Source organism: Sturnus vulgaris, chromosome 3, assembly GCF_052056855.1.
Source record: "Sturnus vulgaris isolate bStuVul1 chromosome 3, bStuVul1.hap1, whole genome shotgun sequence".
Lineage (NCBI taxonomy): Eukaryota > Metazoa > Chordata > Aves > Passeriformes > Sturnidae > Sturnus > Sturnus vulgaris.
The window spans coordinates 27,684,099-27,705,470 of record NC_142245.1 but is presented as its reverse complement, the minus strand read 5'-3'; the positions used below and the strand labels follow the sequence as shown (position 1 = coordinate 27,705,470).

The window sequence follows — 21,372 nt, the reverse complement described above, 5'->3', positions numbered from 1 at the left end:
TGTTGAGAAATTCACCAGGAAATTGATGGACTTTGCCCTTTGATGGGATTTGAGTTCGCTGTAATATCACAAGAGAAGAGGCATCAGTCCTGGCACCCAGGAGAGCGGCTGGGGTGCTTCGAAGAATCAGCCACAGTAGAAAGAAGCTGGATTGCCTGGATCCAGTTGAATAAGGACATAAAAGATGAGCATCCAGTCCTTGATCTGGACCTGATATTCCTGACTGGAGAGGAAAGAACAGATAATTATGGATTTCTGCAGATAATGGCTCAGGAGGCAGGTGTTATATTTGGAGCTAATGAAACAGCTCCAGTATCTGTGCTTCCAGAGCAGTTTCCAGATAGGAGATACGGTACTAATGAAGCCAATGGGTCACGAGAGCATTCGTGTTAATGGAAGACAGACTTTCTGGTGCCTGTTCCCACTTAGTCTACTAGTCAAAATAGAAGTACAGTAAAATCTCCATGTTCATTATCATCTTGACAATCTCCAAGCAGAATCGTTTGATACAAAGCTGTGGTATGGAGCCAATTATGGGAAAGGTCTTCCTTTGCAATTCAGCCTTTCCCGGGCTCACAGCAGCTGTGATACATCTATCAGGTTACTCATGTAAAAGACCATACTTGCAGGCCCCACCAGAAATACAAGAAGGACCTGCTTCTTTCCTCCCAGCCCCATTCACTACCTGATGCATACAGTACTATATATTAAGCTATATGGTCTTACATTTAGTGTATGAGAAAGAACACTATCATTAAATCTTTTGTTTGGTTATCTTTGTGTTTTTGTCTCAATAAGGGCAATGTAAATAGTATGCTCCATTTCCTTAGATACTTACTGGGAAACATAAAGCCAAACTGATACACTGTTTAATTTTTTTCTGGTTATTTTTAGAGAACTGCAACTGTATGTATTCTGTATACCCAAGGTGAGTAAACAGAGTCTCCATGGTGAGTTTAATGACCTAGCATCTCTCTGAGATTACACATGGATATTACGAAAGTCTGAATAAATACAGACATTATTAACACAGCATACAAAATAATAAATAGACCTTATATTTGGCTAATTACATATACAGTCTACTGCATACCTAGCTAAGCCCTGATCCCTAATTTGAGCCATCTGCACTTTTCCATGCACTGAAGCAAGCTAAAGTTTGGTTTCACAAATAATTTCTTCTAAGAATAAATGTCTGCCTGCATGAACAGGGATTTAACACTCTCACTTAGACAGCTCCAGCCTTAGACTGCTTAGGAAAATATCCTGCACAGTTTTAATTTGCTTCTAGATTTTTTTAAAAATTATATTTTAGAAAAGCAGGTCTATGTCGAGACTGAACTTTTATCACTAAGCAGTATCTTCCTGGTTCACGTTCGTGATTGGACCTCTGTCCTCAGACACCCCAATGTATTCTTAAATTTGCCACTCTCCTGGGGTTTTTGGAGGTTGCCCCTCGTACTGTGCGGTTCATATGTTTGTTCGATGCATTAAAAGTTTTTTATTTTTCAGGTGACCCCATCATTCCCATCTCTCTATTTACACCACGGACTTCACGGCTGGACTGGTCCCAGTATCGCTGTCTGTCATTAAAATCCAATAACGCAGGTACATGGAGCAACATTGCAATGCTTCTTGGAAGTTCATCTAAAAACTTCTCAGCGGTCTCAAAAGCTCTGAATAATACATAGCAAAGAACATTCCAACTATTAAGTACCATTTTTCCACTTGAAAAGTTTTTTAATATTTTCTTGAATTTTTTTTCTGTTCTACTTCTCTGCATGTGTAAGGATTTGGTTCTTTAAGAGCTGAAGTGCAAAAGCTATTCTATTTTGTACAGGGAGGTCTGGAGATGCAGCGCTTGCAGTATTTCTCCTGCAGAAGGGCAGTAAGAAGTATTCCAGATGCATTGCCTTACTCTAATGCAAAGGCTGCAGCAGCACAGTAAACCATGGCCTAAAATTTTATTCTGTTTTAGCTGTTTTTTCCAGCTGTGGTGGTTTTTAAAATTTTTAAAATACACAGAGGATCTATAGGGCTCTAGACTCAGGACTGGTTAAGGTGATCTGTCTACTCTCCAGAAATAACTTTTGCTGGTAGAAGCCTCTCTGTTCAGCACTCTGAGAGGAAACAGCCTTTGTATCAGGGCTGCTCTCAGTGTGTGCTGCTCGACTGGAAAAGGAAAAGACCCCCAAGAGATCATAAAAACACAGGCTAATTGCATCAGCTTCTATTTTCATTCTTACTTTAGGCAAGAGGCTACATCAACCTGATAAGGCATAGCAGCAATGGCACCACCAGCACGCAGTCACCTGCAGACAGCGGCCTCCCAAGGCACGGTTTTACTCCCGCAAATCCCTTTTAGGTTGCGCCTGCCCTGTTTCAGGTAGTGGCGGTGGCAGCGGCAAGGAGGAACGAGCAAGCTGTAGGCAGCCTGTAATCTCAGACAGCCCCTGACCTTTCCCTGGCCTGTGCATCCTCCAGAGCTCTGTGGAGAAACAGCACTATCTGCTGGAGAGAGGATGTAAAGTCCTGCCTGGAGCCGCGTTAGGCTTAATTCTATTGCTGCAGCCACAATTGCAACTGGGTTTGAGGTGTTGTTGCTCCAGATTGATAGATAGCTTAACTGCATTTTCAAGAGGATTTAATTTTTTTTATAGTCACATTATTCCTAAAAAGCTGTTTAAAGATTGGAGACAAGTCAGCAAATTTTCAGGCTTTTCCAAGTTCAGTAATATGAAAGAAGGAAAGGAGATTTTGTGTTGTTTTATTATTAAGAGGACCATCAGAGTTATGCTAAACTGATAGACAAGGAATAAAATCAGGCTTGAATGCAGGAGAGATTTTTGGAAACATTTTTATGTAAAAAATGAACTGAAAGCCAAACTCCTCCTCTCGTTTTAGGCCCTGCGAAAACTGAGGAACTTTGAATCCACCTTGGACAAGAATATATTCCAAACATATGAAGATATTCACCAGTATGAGCATATCCACTGAATTCCTTTGAACTTAATGGATATGCTTATGCAAGTGCAATAGTTGGGTGTTAGTAGAATCAGTCCCTTCCTGGCAAGAAATCAAAGATTGCTGTCAAATGCTGACTATTTTTGAAAGTCAAATTATTATTTAGTATCTAATTTTGGAGGCACAGTTCTGAAAAAACATCCTCAAGAGCATTTTCACTCCTGTCATGATGCAAATGATCTTTCGGGTATACCAATAGCTAATCCATCTTTTCTAAAAATAAAGACCAGTCTCAGTGAACTTAGTCCAGCCTCCAACTCCATTCCAAGGTTTCCTTTGTGTCCAGCCAATTTCCTAGTAATTTATTCTTCATTCCCAAAGTATGTACCTGAGGAAGTTACTTAAGGCACTCCCAATGCTCCCTGTGAAATGTCTCAGCATAAGGGATCTTGTCAATGTGTGATTAATTAGGTCTCCAACTCTCTCTCTCGTGTAATTACACTTTTGGTAGTCTTCCCAACCTCTTTTGAAGGAACACAGTGAACACTAGCTGAGTGTGTTAGCTTTCACTGGGAATAAATCTCCCAGAGTACATGTGCATGGATTTGCAGGTTTAAGGTACGTGGTTCTGTAGGCACGGTGACATGGTGGCTTCAGTGCAGTGCCTACCAGCCAGCCTGTTCTCAGGCATGCACCTGGTTTGCTAGCCAAGACTGAACCCCATGATATCATACCTGCCCTGCAGTTCTTATCTGAGCTAGATAGATCACAGCCAGTTTAAGCATATCTGCATGTGCTACAAAAACATACCTCTCCAGTTGCAGAACATATGCTTAGGTCACTTCTAGGCTAGAGATTTCTGGCTCAGGCAGGGCTGTATGATCTCAGACAAGCACAGCTGTGCCAGGCACTCTCACCATTGTGGGAGCAGTTGTTATTATTTTCTTGCTTGTGGACGGTGATTTTTTAAAATTTATATAAAAAGTTTTAGCACTGTACATCTTTCTGTAAAATATAATAGAACTTCCATACTTCTATATGTACCCCAAATATAAAAATAGGCTTCCACTTCACTCCCTATATGTCTCCTCTCAACCTTCACATGACTGTGCTGACAGCATTTACTGTGGGTTTCCCATTTGCAGGATTGTTACTATTCTATACAAGGAATTGCTGAAAAAACTTCTGAAGGGTAAAACCGAGCTCTGGTCTGTTCCTGGTTTATCAGCCCTCATCTTGAGAATTGACACCAGGTTTCTAGGGCAGGGAAACTTGGAGTTACCTGGTATTGCTCAGGACTATAAAAGGAGTCTGTTGCTATTCAGACTCAGTGATTAGAATGTCATTGCTGGAAGTAATTTTGGTACAGAGTTACAAGGAAAGAATTCTGGAATGGATCAGGATTCAAGAGACAACCCCCCTGCCCTAGATCAGCCTCTCCACACATACAGCATGAGTCTTGGAAGATATTTTTTTCTAAGAGTACAGTTCACTCTCTGTGTCAACACTAGAAGAGGACAGGAACATGAAGGGCAGTCTTACCTTTCCAGGCTGCTGCTTTCTTGAGCAGCACACAGAAAAAAACCTCATAGTGTATATGCTGCCTGAATTAATGATTTTGTATTGTATCAAAAAAAACCAAACCAAACCAACCATGCACACAGTAAGTAGGGAAAAGGACTGGTCTGCTTCCTTCCTTTTTTCTCTACCAGCTAGACAATTTCAGGCAAGTAGCAAATACAGTTTAGTGCTGAATGTGATTCCTTTCATGATAGAAAAGCTGTCCAATGGGTTGTTACAGCCCCCTGATACTGGACACCCAATGTATGTTGGGGTCAGCAGTCAATTACCCATACTTCTCTTGGCTTTTGCTGGATTTATTTCTTCCATATAGTACCAAAGCATTGTTGCTTCTAAAAAACTGTTCTTAATTTGAGGTGAACTGCCCCAAAAGAAAATGTGAAGGGACCTGAGCTTATTTGACTCCAGGAAATGGAACTGATTATCTGCTCTCTTGTACACTACAGGAGTGGAAGCCACGTAACACATGGCAGGATACAGCATACCAGGCTAGAAGGGTTTACTGGTCTGTTGATCTATTTGGTGTGAGTACACCAGAAAAAAATGGAAAAAATAAGGGAAGCTCCAGGTCTGGGCAGCTTGATATTTACATGCCTAGCCATCAGCAGATATAGTAATATTTCCAGAGAATAGTGGCAGTGTGTATGTACTTTATTGAAGCATTGCTAGCATTCACCCTACTGTCTTACCCTGAACACTGTGCAGGATTTGGAGCATCTGTCACTAATATGTGTGACACTCCAAGGCAAACTCCTTTCACAGTTGATCAGGGGTTGATCCTGATCACAGTTGATAAGTGCCCAAGGTGTTACTATCATTACCATTACCATTACCAGCTTCTGTTAATTTTCTTGATGATCTTAAATTATGCACACTGTTGTTTTAGTAGCATCAATGAAATATAAAAAGAATAGGCTTCTCAAAAAAAGGTAATATCACTGCTTTACAACACGGAGGAGTGAGAAAGAGAATGAGTAGATGGCTGCGTTTTGGAAGTACGTCTGAATTTCGAGTGCTTTAATTGTAAAATATCTGATTAGAGGTATTTTCGGTATCTCAAGTTAAGTAGATAATTTGCAGAATTTATCCCTAATCACTGCTTAAATTCACATATGAAGTCACTGAAAGAGTCACTAAAAAAACCAGCATGTTGTTATTCTCAGAGGCTTCCTCCAGCCTTTTCCCATGGTAGTATTCAAGAAGTGAAACTTTGTAAAATTGATAAATAAAGGCAGAATAAAGGTGTGATATAATGATTTACAGTATTGGAATGCTGTCATTCAGGACATGTAGGATATGCTGAGCTGTATTTTTTACTGGCTTCATAAATAAGCTACAATGATGGCTGAATCCTAAAAAGATCTATATGTATGTGCATAACACTATACAATCTGAATCGTCAGGATTCAGGACTCTTCAGGACACTTATTCCTGCATATGTCTTTGGAGAACTAAAATGTAGTACATAGGTGCACAAGTATTTATATTTATGTCTTTGAAGCTGCTAAAGCCTAGTTTCATTTTCAAGTATAGGTGGCAGTTTCAGCTTTAAAAGGTGATAGACAGTCCAGCAATGGTTATTGCTCTAACATCATAAGTGGAGGAGGGGTGTCAGTGCTGGGTGAAACCTTTGAGGTGTGGACTGACAGAGATGGCTTTTCCCATGAAAAAATTATGTTTAATGGGCCTCTACTGGCAAACACAGAATAGAAAACAGTTGACCACTAAACTGCAATGACTCATAACTTTGGAGTTCACAAACAGAATAAAGACATAAAGGATTAACAGGTCATAATTACTCCTCAACAGTTTATTTTACTTTTCGTTCTCCTTTTTATGTTTGTGGGTGTGGTTTTAAGTCTGTCACACTCCATTTTTCTTCTGCATTTACATGCTCCAAACATACCCATCTAACTCTATGTCCAATTAAGAGCTTTATCTCTTTTTCTTAGTGTTTTCTGTTGTGGATTTTAGAAGCTCTTAATAATCCAAAGAATGTCTTCCTTCAGTGTAATTTGCTGTAACAGCACAAGAGGGGCAGAAAGCAAAAAATGTGATCCCACAGCAGAAGATTTGTAACAAGACAGGGCATGATCCACTCCCATTACATACAGGTAACAGGGAATTTCTGAGTCTGAGCAAAAGCACTAGATGTCTGAGTTAGTGCTATCTAATTAGTTATTATACCTCTGTAACCTCATAGATATCTACAAAACTTTCACACACCTATCCTCAAAAGCAGCCTCTTCACTTTCTTACTTTCATTTTGAGATATGATAGCTATTCTGTAAAGACAAAGAAAAATCTATGTTTAGCAAATAACTTTTAAAATATATCCTTTATCATAAATATTCCGGCTTTTGGACATATCAGGTATTTGGGGGCAAAAAGAAAGTACCACAGACTACAAATTTTCAGTATCTGAAACCAGTCTAGGTCTCAACTGAAAATAATATGTCATGGAATTTAAAGTTTGAATACGATAGCCAGTTTGGTTGGTTGTTGGTTTGTTTTGTTGAGGTTTTCTTAAGGAAAGCAGACACTCCAAATGAAATATGTGAGAATTGACTGCCTTCATCTAAATCTCATATCAATATGTCAGTTATTTCTTGTTATATGAATTTAAATGAACTGGTAGAAGTATACTTGCCCTAATGCTGCTCTTGTAAAGTCAAATAGGTCCAAAGGAATCAAATCTAGGGCTGCTGACTTTTAGCTAATCCAAGGTGGGATAAGTTACTGTTTTTTTTCCCCCGGGTAGTTAAGTAAAATTTTAAAATTAGATTACTTACAGTGTTTCTTTGAAAAAAATATTAAATATTAATAAAACCATTGTGGGTTTTTTGTTTGTTTAGATCAAAACTGTCAAAGTAGTTTGGTGAATAGATATGTCATAATTATAAGGACACTGCATTTTTCTGAAGCATTTTTCATTAAAACTGTTTCCCTTCCCTAATATTAATATAATTGAAGGAGCCCCTTGGGATATCTTCAATATCCATGGTTTTAACGTTCTATCTGAGTCTGGGGAATCCAGTATTATTCACCCATTCTAATGCAAAGTGAAAGGAATTTGTTGCATCTAGAGGTCTAGATATGATGCTTAAATAAGCAGCCTTGAGAAAAAAAGCTTATGTTTCTGCTTATGAATAACTTTACTATTTTTTTAGATATTACAGTCCCCACATCTTCATTCTTCATAAAATAAGTTACTAAAAGTATATATTTTATTTATTTATATTAGATATTATATTAGTTCTTTATTATATTTATATGTAATTCTTATTTATTCACATCATGCAGTACTTCATTGCTTCGGTTTTATTTTCTCCCTTTTTTAAAAAATCTCTTTGTTTATACTGACATTAACATATCTGTATCTCCTTTTCAAATGAATGAGATTTCTGGTTTTTGCCTTTATGCTCTATTTTGTATTTGATTTTTTTATACTAGGTTTAGCCTGGGGAGAAACGTTGCCACTTACTTTTTTTTATTAGGAAAAACACATACTGACAAATGAAATGAGTACCTCTTCCTCCAACATATGGAAGTAGCTTATACTTGCTGCAAGATAGAGAAAGCTGTGATCTGCAGTAAGGAGCCATAAGGGAGAGAGGAAGGAAAGGGGAATTAGCAATGAGGTTAGAAACTCTAATAAGGTCTTATAATTAGCAACTATTCATTGTCACTGAAACAGCTATTATCCAGTATAATCAAAGTAATCTAATCTATAATTCTAATGTCTTTTTTCCAAATTGTGCTGATTATTTATAATTTTATAAAATACTTCGTTTGGACTGAAACTTTTCTAGTTTTGGTAATGTATTTTAATATTAAAGCTTGAGTAATATAGTTCCAGACATTTCTAAGTTATGTATATGTTAATAGCATAATCTTATTCAGACATTTCAGTAGCATATTTTATGCCTGAATATTTCAATAATGGCAAAGGACAGAAACGTCACACCTAGTTTGTTTTGGGGTGGTTTTTCTTTTCAGTTTGGTGATCTAAAAATCCAAGCCTGGAAAAATGAGTATAAGTGTTTCAAAGTTTTGAGTTTAAAATGAGATATTTTTGTCAATAAATCATTATTCAGGTTTGTTTATCATCTCTCTCTAAAAGGACAGAAATTGACAGTTTCAAATATACTAAGATATCTCAATATTACAGTTCTGGTGTCCAAGGATTATGATGCCAAGATCGTGAGGCAAAGCTCCCATTGTACTTAGCACTCTGGAAAGGTCCAGTACTGCTCTGAGGTGTAACAGATTCAAATAACTAATTTTAAGTGACCTCTATTTCATATTTTTGGAAAGAGCTCAGATGACTTCTGCTGATTCAGAAATTTATCTGATGATTGGATCCACATGAATATCTATCATGGAAACAGACAGGCAGAAATGAGAGGGAGTTCAAATATTTAGAGTCTGGCTTTGAGTAAAAACCACTGAATCTTACCTCATCCATCAGGTCATTAATAGAACAGTTCAGGTCTTTCACTGAAACCTAATACTCTGTACTTTGGGAATACAAGTCCACTGATGAGAGACAGCATTCACAAAGGTGTTTGAAGTTGGCAAGCTGTGACATGTTGCCACTCGCCTCTTCCCATAAGGACAGTGCATCACTACGTAGAAAATAAAATGTGGATGGTTTTCTTCTCTTTCTTGATTATTAGTGGATTGCATGAAGTGGATGATAACATATTTATTGCAAGCTGTCTGAAATAGCCTTTATGGGGATTTTTTTCCTAGCTTTGCAGATGAGTGATTATTTATCTCAGGAGGCAACATATAGTGCTATCACAGCTGTTCAGAAGCCATGAAGCTTTGTAGTGAAGCATATGGGTAGGTTAAAAATGTGTCTGTAACTGCAGCAAAGTGCTTCAGATTAAAAAAGGACGTGTTGTGCATGCAGCCTTTTCTGAACTGGATCTCCATTTGACTTAAGTGAGTTTAGGGAGCTTCAGCTGCAGGTAGGGCAGACTAAACAGCAGCAAGTTTCTGTGCTGGAAGGGTGCAATTACTGCAGTTGAAAGGCACAAATGCTCCATCCTCAATAGATGGGAAATACTGGATTCATTTACACTGCATGATTAAAGTAAATGTTCCTGGGAATTGTTCTGGGTAGGAACGTTCTTTAGATTTGTCCTTCGAACAGTTGTTCAACCTGCTCCTATCCGGCTTTACAAGACAGCATTCCAAAGCTTTCTTAGAAGGGCAAATAAAAGTTTATTTAATTCTGCAGAAGGTCCTTCCCAACTCCACATGAACCTCACTCAGTGCCTCCTCTAATGGGCCAAGAACTAGGACCTGAATCTTTCTGTTTCTTTTAACTTTCCAGTTTTTTTGGTTGTTTTTTTTTCACAAAGACACCTTATGGGAAAGTGTTTCTCAAACTGGGTAGAAGAGATCCATCTAGGTGCACCAAGGGAGAGTAGTGGGAATGCTCTTTGGCATTGTGTGCACTTAGCACTGGGATACTTTAGTGGCACTGGGTTATTGCCCATCAACAACATTTATTTCTGTTGTTATAGAAGCACCACTGCTGAAGTACGGGTTGTTGCTTAATGTCATTTTGTTTGACAACAAGTTGAGAACACAAACATCTGCAGTTTTGGAGGAGCTGATGTTGAATTGCTGCAAGTGTATTAAAATACAGAGACAAAACAAACAAGTTAATACAATTTTGTTTCCCATAATCATTCTTTCTTGTTCCCTGCTTTCTTGTCATGCTACTGTCAGGTCTAATAACATAGGTGTCAACTTCTACTCTGAATTATCTTCAGAGTTTGTCTTGTGGATCTTTTTGGCAGTGAAATCTTCAATAACAGCCTGTCCAAGATACAATGGAGCATCACCCTGCTTTTTCAGTTATGACAGATTTATTCCAGAGCTGCTCCTGTTCATTCAGAATCTTGTAAGAATTTGTGTAGGTTTTTGCCTAAAACAACATACTGGTTACTCTCACTTATCCCTGTTTGCATAAACTCATGCTGTTGATTTTCACTTTCAGGTTCCTACGCAGCCCATCCCCACACCGCCTACAATGGCTCCTTCCTAACACGATGTCAACACCTTTCTCTGATCGCTGACTCCTAGAAGCAGGAAAACTCCTTTCTTATGTTCTAATTCAAGTACAGAAGGGCTTTTCCTGTTTTGTCCATATGCCTAATAGCTCCCTGAAGGGATTTGCCCATCTGCCCACTGGGCTTCATGCTCAAAGCTCTCCTTTGCTGTGATACCTACAAATACACACAATACCCGTCTGTTTTTACTATCTACAGCTTGCTATATAAGATCCTGCTCCCTCACAGCAGCTTTCAGTTCTTATGACAGTATGGAAACAACAATAAAGACCAAATCAGCAAAAGGTATTTCATAGCAATGGAATACAGTTCTTCTGAGAGGTCCAAAACCAGCTGATAGTGCAAAACCAGCTTTACCTGAATAATGACAGATTAGGAAAGAAAAAATAAGGGACTTTGAAACTCTTATATAGGTGCCCTCTATACTTCTCACTAGTGAAATTGTTAAATCCCTACCAAAAAAGGTATAAAGGATGAGCAGCAGGCTTTCTAATTTTACCAGCTGTAGTAAGCAAAACTCCCACAGTTTATGGGCAATAACTCTTCAGTGACTGGCAGAGATCACTGTAAACCTACCTTCAAAGTATTTAACTGGTGCCTTTTCCTAAAGCAGCATGGTATTCAAGCTATTTAATATCACCTTCCCTCTCAAAGATGGATGACAAATTTATTAAGATATATCACTTCTGATCCGATCTTCCATCAATTTATCTCACTTTTGCTACCTATAACTGCCATTCAAAAGAGACTATTTTTAAAGAGTGAGAGTTTCAAATTAATATTGTCTAAAAATTCATCCAAATGCCCAGGAGAACCTGAAGCCATTATTATACCCATATAAATCCTAACTAGAACATAGGATAAACAAATAATTGCATGGCAATATATTTGGTGAAATGACTGTACTTTTTTTTCACTAATGAAGGGTGAAGTGGTCAGCTAAAATGAGAACTAAGCAGCTAATGGAAAAGCACTTTATTTAGGAATGTGAGGAAGTATAATATGCCACACATATCCTAAATTAAGTCTCATGGCATAGCAGAGCTATGCCTGCAAAGTCATCGTGTGTATAAAGGTGGGAGTCGGAAAATAACTGTGTTGGAAGCTCAAAGTTTCTCTTTAATCTTGTAATGTGTTCACTGGTATTTTATTTACAGAAGCAATTACTTCTGGCTATATATAGTTAGCTACTGTAATAGTTATTTTACAGAAATAGCAACTGAGTTTTATGTGTCAACATTCTCCATTCACTGGAATTTTTGGAACTTCTTGTTGGAGAATGAATGACTTGCAATGCTGCAGGATAACTGAGACAAATACAAAGCAACCATTTTCTAGGCCTTCTAGTACTATTGAAGCTGAGGTTGCCATGTAACAGGTTTTTTTTTAACCTAAAAGCATTGGTTTAAATTTAGCAAAATTGACACATTACATATGTTTAGGTTACTTCCAAAATATTGGCCTCGTTACAAAACACTGTGCACACTTCGAACTGAGCAGATATCGACACTGAGTCTGCAAGACTGATGGCAGTTGTTTAAAAGAATGGTCCCTAAGATTGCTAACAGAGCCATTTTCCAAGTATTTTTACCAAAACTGCGGGCTGCCATGTTAGCAAAAATACTGACACAAACCAAAAGCAAGCTCTAACTTCTGGGGAAGGCAGAAGGGCTGATCTAAAAACACATCTCTCCCTGCAGCCAGGAGCTGCATCTTTTTCTCATTTAGGATCACACTAATCCATCTCCAGCTGCAGCTCTGCTGAAGACAGTGGAATTTCAGGAGGTTGATAAAGGCCTTAAGTGACTCTTATTTTCATCTTTACAGTTGTGTGGTTTTGACCACACACATACAAGCCCCCTTTCAGATTTGAAAGAATCAACTTGCTTTTGAGAATGGGAAAAGAGAGGAAATGATGACTGAGAATGAAAGAAGTTCTCCAAATGATAATCTGTATCAGGATATCTAGTACTATGACTACATTTTGACTACATGTAAAGTTTCTTGATTCAAAATTATCCACAGGATGGTTGGTTAGAAATGTTTGTGTTTGCCTGTATAAAATGTTGCACTAGTAACAGACCTGCAGTGAACCGGGCAAAGAGCAGACACTTTTAGTGTACATGCACTGACTGGAACTGGTCAAAATTTTTCTGGCAGAAAATCTGTAAAATCTGACATACTTATCCATCTCCTTTATGTGCAAATGCCTAAGGATATCACTGTCATTGTTTATCCTCACACATAATTTTAGGAAGTGGTATTAGTAGCCCATTTTAACAATGAGGAGCCGATGCACAAAAAAGAGTCACTTGTCTAAGGTCACACAGGACATCTGTAGCGGAGGAGGAAATTGAGTTTGAGATTCAGATTTATGTTCCCTAAAATGAAGCCCTTTTCGTAGTTTGCTGAAAGCATGTGATCAGTTTGTAGGCATTTAAGTTGCTGTTTGAACAGACAGGAATAATGGACATGTTTTGAGGCTCCTCCACTTGCCAATATCATCTCCTGTTTTCAAAAGTGATGGATTCAGTCCTTCTGTAAGACATGTGGCCTCATGACTATTGGAGGTCTTGACCTGTGTGCTTCTGCAGAGTCAGCAGAGGAAACTGGAGGCTCTGATTTGCCTTTGAGGTATCCTGCCTAGTCCCACAGAGAGAAAACTGATAGGCATATATAGCTAATATATCTATATCTATATCTATATCTATATCTATATCTATATCTATATCTATATCTATATCTATATCTATATCTATATCTATATCTATAAATGTGGAGTAAAATAGAGTGGATAAATCCTTTTCTATTGATAATAGTAGTGGAATAATGGATTTTGATAGTTCAATGGTCTGAGTGAAGGATTTTGCTTCTGATTCTCCCAAATGTGACTTTTTCCAGAAAACTCTCACAGCCCTGAAGAAATATACTGTCATCCTGAGCATGTTTGTTTACACAAATCAGAACTGATCTCTACAGAAGTAGAATTCCATCTGGCAATCCCTAAACCACCGTTGCTTCTGATTCTGAAGAGACCTTCTCTGAAATAAATGCATGCATAACCCAGGAACAATAACCTACATTTCAGTCCAAACATCCTTTGTGCCCATTAGCTTCTCTTTTTTAATTCTCTTATGTATACAGACTGGACATATGAGCATGTAACAGAACTTCAGGAGTAATTCTACAAAAGGGCTGCTGGATCAGTTGGAAGAAGAACTACACTATCTTCCTTCCTGCAGCTGTATATTTAACTGTTCATCTATAGAATACCAATGCATTTTGAAGGTGCTGGTACAGTTCTCTATGTTTACATAAGGTATGTAATTTGTCTATGCCTTTCTCCTTCACAACAGGGAAACAACATAGCTGTGAGGATAAATACCAGGACTTTCTGGAGCAGTTCAGAAACTCTTCAAACACACTCTGACAATATCATCTTTTCTTCTGGGCCTGGTAGAAAAAAGAAATTGAGGAGCTGTTGAAGCAAAGGGATTTTTTTCCATTTTTTTTGTTTGTTTGGTTGGTTGGTTGTTTTGGTTTGTTGGTTGGTTTTTTTTTGTTGTTGTTTGGTTGGGTTTTGGTTTTGTTTGTTTGTTTCTTTTTTTTTGTGTGTGTTTTTTTGTGGTTTTTTGTGTGGTTTTCTTTGGTTTTTTTGTGGGATTTTTTGTTTGTTTGTTTTGGGCAGATACTCTGATATCTGTATTGTTTGCAAAAAGTCTTTGCTAATTAATTGGGAAATTGCTGCTTTTTCTTCTGCAAGGCCATGCAGACAGGTGCAGACAGACACAAGCAAGCTCTGCTCACACTCTGAGCTGCCCAGACTTTGCAAGCTTCTGTCTGGAAGATGTAGAGTCATGCTAATGTGGCACCATGCCCAAAATAACATACCCTGCCTCTCAGCAGTGCTCATTAGCTTAGGTTCATGTAGTTATCTTGCTTCTGGACTGGGGCCTTCCGGTGTCTGACAAGCTAAGTGCACTGGCAGAGTTCTCCTGCCTCTCTGGCCTCCTCTACGTACATATACCTTTATGTCATTACACGTTGTCACTTTCTGTTGAGAAATGGACTGTTAAAAATCACTGACTCTCTTCTCCCAATCACACTCCCAAGGAAACTTTTGTCAGCCTGCCAAGATGATAAAAACACACGAGGATCTCATGGTTCAGCTCACACCACCACCACCAAAGCAGCAGTAATGGCTGCAGAAGCAGCTAACTCACGAGCTGCCAAAGCACTGAGGTAGGAAACAGAAGTATGGATTACATTCTGTATGAAACCTGAGTACAGACCATATGACCTTCAGCATGTTCCTGCAACATGGCCAAGAACCAGACTGCACTCTCACAGCATAAGTAATCCAGCATCTGCACCCAATGACAAATTTTTGGGAACACTGTGAAAGTCTGGATTTTCTCCAGTTCTCGAGGAGGAGAGAGTGAGACCCAGCAGATTGCCCCCTGTTTCATCTCCCTTCCTGATATTTCAGACAGCGTGAATTTTCCAAATCCCAGAAAAAGAGAATAAGATCCAGCTATGCTGAATTTCTTCCCTAACCACTGTTAGGACCCACAATCCATCACTCTACATTAAAATGGCAAGTCTGACTGGTTTTATGTTGAACTGTGGCTACTGTGGAAAAAACACAGGTTACAATCCTCACTAGTAATATAGGACATGAGACAACTTTTACCTGTCTATCAGATATAGAAAATTGCGTGTCTTTTGCAAGCAAGTCGATGCTTATTTTGTGCAGCTTGAAGCGTGCTAGGAAGCTGAAGCAGCTTGAAGCTGCAGGTCTGTTAGCAGGGCATGTTAGTTTTGAGGTTAAGTGCTTCACTAGCTATGGCTGCACAGCTTTTGCCCAGCACAGAGCACACATGAATCTTTTTCATGTAGATGGACCCATACACAACCTTTTGCTGAAGCTTTTAAAGCCAAGCTTGAGAAAACATTTTATTGAGGGCAATACTGGAATAGACTGACACTTAAGTCCTTCTGAAACAAGAAGGGTAATCTGTGTTTAAACTTAGTCCTATGCTTTAATCTGCTTTTTTACTAGTTTGCTATCCTGAACAGAGATAAACATAAGCACGTGCTTTCCTGAGTGGAGCTCTGAAAACATTTACATGCAGCAGTTGAGATGTTGATTTATTGATGTCAAGTCTAGCCCTTATGAAAGAACAATAACCTAAAGGACAAGCCTTACCTCTAGGAAATGGGAAGCAGTTTTACTTTGGAACTATATTGCATTGCATTAGAAAGTAAATCCTACACATGTGAGAGAGGAAAAGCTGTTGTATGACTTGACTAATTTTACTGAAAATTATGCAGATTAGGGAGTTTCAAATTTTGTATACTTGGTTGGTTCTTTTGTGCTAAACTCAGAAATAATTGGGTAAATGTCTTTTTAAAGGCTTAGAGAAACGTCAGTCTTAATCTTTTGCAGCAGGGGTCACTATAAACAAATCTACAAAAACCTGCCAGCATAGGACACATGTGCCAGAACAGACAGAAAAATCACTGATTATAGATAAGAAATGGTATTACTGTAGGCGAGCATGAGAAAGGAACCCAAACATTTATATATAGGTAATTTCTTTTAAATCAGTTTTACAGGCTTAGCCTATCCTTACAAGAACAGTGACCTAATTTCAAACTATTAATAGAAGAGAAGTAAAGTTGACTGCATGATATGCACTTAGACATAGGAATTTTAATGCAGTGCATCAAAGGAGTCAGATGACACAGGCAGTATTTTTATATTCTACAAAGTTGCACTCGAAGTATTACAAAATTTAATCAGACCAAGTCTTTAAATATGACTTTTAAGGTATTTATAGTTGCAATCTTTTGTCCTTAGTTATGTTGTGCACTGAGTTCCTATACTTTTTTAAAGGTTGTTTTGGCATAAGAGTAGAATCTGATCTGAAATATAAAGAATCAGAACCTTTCTATTATAAATGACATTGTTTCATCAGAAAAACTGATGATCTAACTCTCTAGTATTACACTAAACTACCCTTTGCTCAGCTCTTATGAGGACAAAACTCCAGGTGAATCAGCTCTGAGCCTGCAAACACTTGCACACTTGATCACCTTGAAATACGTGAACAGTCCTGTTGAGGGCTGTGAGTCAGATCCTCAACTTGTGTAAATCACAGACCCTATTTAAATCAGCAGAGCTGTAACAGTTTATATCAGCTGAAGATTTGGCACCAGAGATGCATGTATAACTCCATGCATAAAGACAAGTATGTGCATAAGTCTCTCTCCAGGCCTCTGAAAGCTAAAGAGGTCAGGTAAACTCCATGCAGAGAGAGATTGCATTGAACATTATTGTGTTTAAAACCATTCCAGGCTGTTAAACACACATTTATTATAAAGTCAAGATGAAAAATTATGAATTATTTAAGTTTATAGCACCTTAGTTACATTTAAGATGTTGCTGTTCTAAGGCTGGAGGACAGCTGGCTCGTAGTTATGACCACAAGTTACAAATATTTACGATACAAAGCAGAAGACCTTTTAGGGTAATGGAAGCTCGAAAGGCGGCTTTAATGTAGCAGTGTGCTTGCTCCATGTTTCGGGTGATGGCTCCAGAAGCCAGCACCCATTAAACTGTTTGCATGAGATACGGACTTCACAGGATCCTTGCTGAGCACTGACTTAGAAGCTCTGGATGAAATAAAAAAATAGGTGTAGCGACTGCAGGGAAACATAACTTTAGATGGAATTTAAGGCAGGAACCTAACCTTTGGATACGTTTTCCAGCACTAGTGTGCAAATGCTTTTAAGGAACGACAATGCAAATTTTAGTGTGCATGGGTAAAGAACACGAGCATCCTATGCATATTGGGATCTACATGTTTCTATCTACTCTGGGACCGAAAGAGTGTGTATTAATTTCTGCGTCTTCTTGCAGTATCTCAGGTTCACACAACGATGACCTCTGCTCCCCAAGAAGCAGAAAACCCTCGCTTCTAGAATGGCTAACACCTTTCGGACTCGCATTACCCCAAAACCGAACCGGGACATTCTGCAGCCCGCCCTTTGTCCTTGGTTTAAAGCAAAGGCGACTGATGCTCTCGCACTGGGGCAGACTCGAGGTCGCTGGCCCTCAACCCCTCATCCCTCACAGCTCCCGGGGCGGTGGGGACGGTGTGAAGGGCGGTACGAGCGGTGTGAGGGGCAGAGAAGGCGGTACGGGAGGCGGTGTGAGGGGCAGAGAAGGCGGTACGGGAGGCGGTGTGAGGGGCAGAGAAGGCGGTACGGGAGGCGGTGTGAAGGGCGGTACGAGCGGTGTGAGGGGCAGAGAAGGCGGTACGGGAGGCGCTGTGAGGGGCAGAGAAGGCGGTACGGGAGGCGGTGTGAGGGGCGGTACGAGCGCTGTGAGAGGCGGTGTGAGATGGCGGCACCGCCCCGGCCCGGCCGCACTTCCTGCGGCGCGGCGCCGTCGCCGCTTCCTGCTCCTCCCCGCGGCGCGTCGGGCGGTGGATGCGCCATGGTCGCGCTGGCGGCCCTTTCAAACGCGGCAGCCGGCGGCAGCAGGGGGTAACGACGGGGAGAGCTGCCCGCCCCTCGCTGGGACCGGGCCGGGGGTGAAGCAGGGCAGGCAGCGGCGCCGTGCTGGCCCCGGCGCCCTCCGTGCCACGCCGCAGCGCCCGGCGAGCGAGGGGTTCTCTCTTGTCTCGGTTGTTCCGGAGGAAACGAGCCTGTTCTTGTCCCCATTGCCACCCCCTCTGCCCCGGGACAGAGGTGCCCGAACCCTGCGAGGGGGTGAGCGGCACCGCGGGTGCGGGCGGGCACCCCGGGCTGGGCTGGGGCGGGACAGCTGGAAGGGACAGGAAAGCGATGGAGAGGTGGCTCCTTCCCGTGGTTCTCCCACGGAGCTGATGCCTTTCCCAGGATGCGAGGGTGGCATTTAGCTCTGTTAGCCCTCCTCTCGAGCGCTGTCAGCATATCTGAATAAATCAGGGTGTCGCCAGGGAGAGAATAAGGCTTTGAAGTACATGAAGTGTATTTTCATCTCGGTCCCCTTTCTGGACTGAGAAGCAGTGATTTGGGGTGGTAGTGACTCACCAAGCAACAAACAGTGCTTTGCTCTCAACTCCCCTTGTACCTCCAAGCCTCCAAAATGAGTGTTTTGGTGTGATAAACTCTGCTCTGGCTGTAGCCATGCAGAAGAGATGTGTGTCTCCCATATCCCTTTGGGAGAGAAGACATCCCGTTTAATGAACCAGGATGGATGTGTTTCTGTGGGGCTGGTTTGCTGGACTGGAGAAAGGAATAACTGCACATGATGTAGCTGCCTGTTGCTGCATCAGGAGCAGTATCCCCTCATTTTGGATAATGGTTTGAGATAAGTGCATTAAGGAAAATGCATGAAAAGTGTGAAAAGTGTTTATCCTCCCTTTCTTGAGCAGACCTCTTCTGATTCATGTACAGGGTGCTGCATAATGTGGGTTGTTCCTTCCCTCAGTGGTACCCTATCATAGGCTAGATTGCACCTTATAGGGGCACAGTCTTTGTGCTTGGTCTTTTTGATGGTACTTCTGTAAGTAAAAACAGTTGTAAGTAAGAACAGGTGGTGTTCTTAGACCTTTTCCTTTCTGATTAGCTTTGGGGACTGTTTCGGTGTATGTGTGTACCCTGTATGTCTGTTTCTTTGTGATTCTAATTTTCCAGTTAGTGCTGGAGGCTCCTAAATTGTGTCTGCAATTCCTTCCTCAGGCAGGCCTGACTGGCTTTGTGCAGGAAGAGTCCTCGGAAATCTGCACTAGCTTCTCTGAGCAGAAGTTTCTGGGAGTTCTCCAAGGTTTTAACTTCAAGAGAATTACAGTGAGTTGGATTTATATTTTGAAGTACAACTCAGCTGATTCATCTCGCCAGGATAAAAACCTGGAGAGACAGAAAGATTTCCATACATATCCCTACCATTGATCTGCATAGCATCTTTCCCCCTTGTTGCTGACTGTATGCTCACATTTTGATTTTTCTTTTCCTTAAAATGTTATTGCAGTAGAAGTGTCTTAAAATGACAAGCAAAATCAACCTGTTGAGAATCTCGTTATAATTGTTGAAGTCGGCCATTCTGCTTCTACTAAGACTGGTCCAAAAGTACCTTGTCATATGAGATTCCTATAGTGGTCTTTTTGCTCGGCCCCAGTTGCTTCATGTTATGCTGATTTGGTTTAGTATTGTTAGATGTAAGAAGAAGCTAAAATGCAAAGTTCTATTATTCTTCCTGGTTTATTTGTGATAGAAAAGCAGAGGCTGTAGAGCAAAGTTGGAGGAGCTTCCTGCATAGAGATCCTGTTTTGTAAGGAATGTATTGATTTGGATTAACTGGAAAAGAGATTCTGAAGTTTCTGTGTGATTTTCAGCTGGACTAGGCTTTTTGCAGTTACTGAAATGAAATTAATTTCCAAGTGTATTTGTGATGGTGGTGTGTTTTGGGTTGTTTGTTTGTTTGTTGAGTTGTTTTTTTGTTTTTTTTTTTAATCCTGTGCCTTCAGGTAGAAAATCTATTAGAGTTATTTCCGAATCTGGAAGTTGTTGTCTACTGATGTGATTTTAAAAGAGGTATGTGCTAGTGAGGGGGCTTTTTTGGGAGGGGTTGAGCAAATGGTGATAGGGAGTGAGAATTTTTTTAAACTAATTACTTTTAAGCTGATATTAAACTTCTCTGCATAAGCATAAGCAGTTGCTTATGCCACTGGCATTCAGATAAGAAGAAATTTATTTTTAATAGGTTATGCCTTTGCATGTGTAGGGATATTGAAGAGAACAGCAGTCTCTAAATGAAATTTGGATTGCTCCTTAACATAATAAGGTCTTTAAAACCTCATTCTACTTATATTCTGTGTGCAGCCTAGACCTATTTGGGGAGAGAGACCAGAGAAATGATTATTCCTTGCTGTATGTTTTGTGTATACCCATATTAAGATTCTGTACAGTAAAGGATGAAAACTGCTTAGTCAGTCTTTATTCCTTGTGTGGCCTGACCCCAAATACAGTAGCCTTATTTTAATGAGTAGCTGACAGGCAGGGAGAAGTGTACTGTTTGCAGCCAACCAGATTGGGATGTGGAGCTCCGCATTGGATGCAGAGGATAGAAGTGGTGGTGGTGGGAACAAAATAACTGGCAACACAACTGATGCCAAACTTATTTGGAGAGTGGACCTAGCAGATATATTTACAACAGCAATGATTTCAATAGTTTCAGCTTTTCTTCAGTGCACAGCATGATTACTCTGTGAATGTCTTTAGTTTTTATCTGGAAAGTACTTTTGAAGAACATGCCATAACTGCTGAGTCTTCTCAGAAGAAAGAAGCCAGGCTTTAGTGATGGATAAGTGTGTTTCAAGCAATGATGCTTCATGCTGCCATTTGGGACACGGACAAGCAGGCGAATTTTGATTCCCTTGAACAGAGGATCAAGGGTCTAATGTGAAGGTTCAGCATTAAGGTTTCAGCCTATCTTACAGAAGCAAAAGATCTACGAATCTCTACACATATTTGAAATGAAACAGCAGTCAGGAGCTTAAGTGTGTGGGCAAGGCCGAAGTTTCCAGGGCCTAGCTCATGTTGTGTGCCATGGAAATAAAATACTGTTGGTGAGATAAGTAAGAACTGTTTTTCTTAAAGAACAGCATTGTCAGAAATTAAAAGATTGCTGACAGTGTACATAAAATGAGAAAAGGTGTGTTAGCTAATGGTTACTGGCCAGAAGTTT

The 21,372-nt window shown here is 40.1% G+C and overlaps 1 protein-coding gene across 2 annotated transcripts in view; it reads left to right on the top strand.

The window, feature by feature from the left end:
* The first annotated feature begins 18,102 nt into the window (after positions 1-18,102).
* SRBD1 (S1 RNA binding domain 1) overlaps positions 18,103-21,372 on the top strand; it is a 122,747-nt gene continuing 119,477 nt past the window's right edge. Inside the window, exons 1-3 of one of the 2 annotated variants that reach the window (XM_088161258.1) lie at positions 18,105-18,413; positions 19,368-19,475; positions 20,153-20,219. The gene's annotated coding sequence lies outside the window, so the exon portion shown is untranslated. Of the gene's footprint in view, positions 18,414-19,367; positions 19,476-20,152; positions 20,220-21,372 lie in introns of both variants that reach the window. The other variant, XM_014877278.2, reaches the window with a different exon arrangement.